This window comes from Rhinolophus sinicus, chromosome X (assembly GCF_036562045.2).
Source record: "Rhinolophus sinicus isolate RSC01 chromosome X, ASM3656204v1, whole genome shotgun sequence".
NCBI classification, from domain to species: domain Eukaryota; kingdom Metazoa; phylum Chordata; class Mammalia; order Chiroptera; family Rhinolophidae; genus Rhinolophus; species Rhinolophus sinicus.
The window spans coordinates 69,820,089-69,824,905 of NC_133768.1; positions in this window are offsets into that span (position 1 = coordinate 69,820,089).

Below are 4,817 nucleotides of genomic sequence, written 5' to 3' on the forward strand. Positions count from 1 at the left end.
TAAGCCTGGGGCAGAGAAACCAGGTTAATCTTGATGAATGGTGGAAAAAATTTTGGACCTGTTTAGATTGAGGTGACTTTAGGAAATTCAGGAGGAGAATTCCACTAAATAGGTAAAAATCTGTAGTGCCACATAAGAAAGCTGTTTGGGCTAGAGATGTGGAATTGGGTGTCTTCATCACTTGGACTAGTGACAACTGCAGAAGTAGATGGGATCAGGCAAGGAGAACATGGAGACTGAGAAGAGAGAGGACTTGCAATATTTAAGGAAGCGATATAGCTCAGGCTCTAAGAGTCCAAGGGTTGGAACCTATCACTTCTAGTTGGGACTAAATCTCCATTCTCTCCCTCATTATTACAGGCAAACGTAAAACTACAAAATAGTTACATAAGATTCACATTGAGTACAAGAACAAAGAAAGGGTGAACCTAAGTGAATGTAGAAAGTTACATTATGCAAATCATATATGTAAGAAAGCTGGTTCAGCAGAAGAAAGGAAATAACAAAAATCAGAGCAGAACTAAATGAAATAGAGAACAAAAAGACAATAGAAAAAATTAATGTGACAAAGAGCTGGTTCTTTGAAAAGATTAACAAAATTGACAAACCCCTGGCTAAGCTCACTAACATGAAAAGAGAGAAGACAATAATAAACAAAACCGGAAATGAAAAAGGGGAAGTTACCACGGACACCACAGAAACACAAAGGATCATCCAAGAATACTATAAAGGACTATATGCCACCAAATTCAATAACCTAGAAGAAATGGACAAGTTCTTAGAAACATATAGCCTTCCAAGGCTGAACCATGAAGAACTGGAAAATCTAAACAGACCGATCACCAGTAACGAAATTGAATCAGTCATCCAAAACCTTCCCAAAAGCAAAAGTCCGGGACCAGATGGCTTCACTAGTGAATTCTACCAAACCTTCAAAGAGGATCTAATACCAATCCTGCTCAAACTCTTCCAAAAAATTGAAGAGACAGTACTCCCTAACTCATTTTATGAGGCCAACATTACCCTGATACCAAAACCTGGTAAGGACAACACAAAAAAAGAAAACTACAGACCAATATCTCTGATGAATACAGATGCAAAAATCCTAAACAAAATTCTAGCAAATCGAATGCAACAATGCATTAAAAAGATTACTCATCACGATCAAGTGGGGTTCATCCCTGGGGCACAAGGTTGGTTCAACGTCTGCAAATCCATCAATGTGATACATCACATAAACAAAATAAAGGACAAAAATCATATGAGTATATCAATTGATGCAGAAAAAGAAGTTGACAAGATACAACATCCATTTATGATTAAAACACTTAATAAAATAGGTATAGGTATAGAAGGAAAATACCTTAACATAATAAAGGCCATATATGACAAACCTTCAGCTAATCTCATAATTAATGGTGAAAAACTGAAGCCCTTTGCTCTACGTTCAGGAACACTACAGGGCTGCCCCCTATCACCTCTGCTTTTCAACATAGTGTTGGAAGTCCTTGCCAGAACAATCAGGCAAGAGAAAGAAATAAAAGGCATCCAAATTGGGAATGAAGAAGTTAAATTGTCACTCTTTGCTGATGACATGATGCTATATATAGAAAACCCTAAAGACTCCACCAAAAAGCTATTAGAAACAATCAACGAATACAGTCAAGTTGCCGGCTACAAAATCAACGTGCAAAAGTCCATTGCCTTCCTATATACTAACAATGAAATCTCAGAAAAAGAAATACAAAAAACAATATCTTTTGAAATTGCAGCAAAAAGAATAAAATACCTAGGAATAAACTTAACCAAGGATGTGAAGGACCTATATGCTGAAAACTATAAGACATTTTTGAAAGAAATTGAAGAAGACACAAAGAAATGGAAAGACATTCCATGCTCATGGATTGGAAGAATCAACATAGTTAAAATGGCCATATTACCCAAAGCAATATACAGATTTAATGCAATCCCCATCAAAATCCCAATGGCATTTTTTAAAGAAATAGAACAAAAAATCATCAGATTTGTTTGGAACCACAAAAGACCCCAAATAGCCAAAGCAATCTTAAGAAAAAAGAACAATACTGGAGGTATCACACTCCCTGACTTTAGCTTGTACTACAGGGCTACAATAATCAAAACAGCATGGTATTGGCAGAAAAACAGACACATAGACCAATGGAATAGAATTGAGAACCCAGAAATAAAACCACATAAATATGGACAGATAAATTTGACAAAGAAACAAAAAACATACAATGGAGAAAAGACAGCCTCTTCAATAAATGGTGCTGGGAGAATTGGATAGCCATATGCAAAAGAATGAAACTGGACTGCTATCTGTCACCATGTACCAAAATTAATTCAAAATGGATCAAAGACTTAAGCATAAGACCTGACACAATAAACTGCATAGAAGAAAACATAGGTACTAAACTTATGGACTTTGGGTTAAAGAGCATTTTATGAATTTGACTCCAAAGGCAAGGGAAGTCAAAGCTAAAATAAACAAATGGGACTATATGAAACTTAAAAGCTTCTGCACAGCCAAAGAAACCATCAATAAAATAAAGAGGCAACCAACTGAATGGGAGAAGATTTTTGCAAACACTGCCTCTGATAAGGGGCTAATATCCAAAAGATACAAGGAACTCATGCAACTCAACAACAAAAAAACAAACAACCCAATTGAAAAATGGGCAGAGGACCTGAAGAGACATTTCTCCAAAGAGGACATACAAATGGCAAATAGACATATGAAAAAATGCTCAACATCACTAATCATCAGAGAAATGCAAATCAAAACCACAATGAGATATCACCTCACCCCAGTCAGAATGGCTATCATCAACAAGAGAAATAGTAACAAGTGTTGAAGAGGCTGTGGAGAAAAAGGAACCCTCATACACTGTTGGTGGGAATGCAGACTGGTGCAGCCATTATGGAAGGCAGTGTGGATTTTCCTAAAAAAATTACGAATAGAATTACCATGTGACCCAGCAATCCCTCTCCTGGGTATCTACCCAAAAAATCTGAAAACATTTATCCATAAAGACACGTGTGCTCCAATGTTCATTGCAGCTTTGTTTACAGTGGCCAAGACATGGAAACAAGAAAAATGTCCTTCGATAGATGAATGGATAAAGAAGTTGTGGTATATGTACACAATGGAATACTATTCCGTGGTAAGGAAAGATGAAATAGGACCATTTGTGACAACATGGATGGATCTTGAGATTATAATGCTAAGCGAAATAAGTCAGACAGAAAAAGCAGAGAACCATGTGATTTCATTGATATGTGGTATATAAACCCAAAACAACAAAAGAACAATACAAACAAATGAGAAACAAAAATTCATAGACACAGACAATAGTTTAGTGGTTACCAGAGGGTAAGGGGGTCTGGTGGGAGATGAGGGTAAGGGGGATTAAATATATGGTGATAGAAGGAGAACTGACTCTGGGTGGTGAACATAAAATGGGATTTATATATGATGTAATACAGAATTGTACACCTGAAATCTATGTAATTTTACTAACAATTGTCACCCCAATAAATTTTTTTAAAAAAGAAATAATAATAATAATAATAATAATAATAATAATGTAATTACTAACCACTTATCTTTAAACAAACAAACAAACCCCAAACCAGGCAATATTTTTAAAGCTTTTTTCCTTCTACGGTCATACTCCTGATTTTACAGGTGAGACAACTGAGTGACTATAAGGTGAAGTCTTCTTTGGTGAAGAATACTTTTAATATTCAAAGTCACACAGTTTTGTGCTGGTAGAAGTAGGGATTAGGCCCTCCTCTGCCTCACAGCCCACACTCCTAACCAGGACACTTACAAGTAGGTAAAAGACAAAGATATGTGTTGAGCTATGTCAGCGCATGGTGGGTGATGTTAGGCTCGGGCCATATCTCTTTGGGTGAAATTGTTTCAGTAGCCATTTTGCCATATACAGAGGGTATTTATTTGAAAAAAACAAGAAGGTAGTAATTATAAAAATGAGAAAAGGTAAAATAATCACAGTTACTACGCATTAGACCAGTTGGCTCTTAAGATAGTTCCTGGGACTTCAATGGTGAATTCTTTTCCCTTTTAGGAACTCAGGGTGCTTTTCGGATGGGAATTACATTGTTCTGTGCCCTAGGCTTCATCGTTTGGGAGGCAGGGCTTTCAGACCCCTTTTGGCAGGTGAGGCCAGAGGAGGCATGGTGACTAGCCCAAGGTCACCTAGAGTTAGTGGGTTAGGTCTGTTACTGGGGCCAGGTATGTCTCCTGTCTTGCATTTAGTTTTCTGCCCATCAGACACAGCATTAACCTTGGTCCTAAGTGTAGCGAATCCTTTTTCTAGGGCTCAAGGATGCATGTTTCTCTGAGGTTACCTACCCTGCAGGTAATATAAGCAGGCACTAAGTACCTTGAAATAAAAGGAATTGGATGTTAGGTTTCTTATCCAGCCCCCAGCTAGCTGTAGTGGGAGGTTAGAAGAAAATTTCCTGGAATCATACATCACGTCTTCTTTTGTGTCTGACTCTTTTCAGTCAGCGAATTGTGTGTGAGATTTACATTATTGTCTACAGTTGTAGATCGTTCATTCTCAATGATGTATAGTATTACACTGTGTAGGTATTTCACACTATATGTACGGGGATTTGGATATTTTCCAGTGTTTGTATTATTATGAATTATGGTGCTGTGAATGTCATGTACATAATCTTTTGGCTGAATAAATCTTTTCGTTTATCCTGGGCATGTAACTACCACAAGCATAAGAGTTGCATTTCTGAGTCATAGGGTGTGTGTA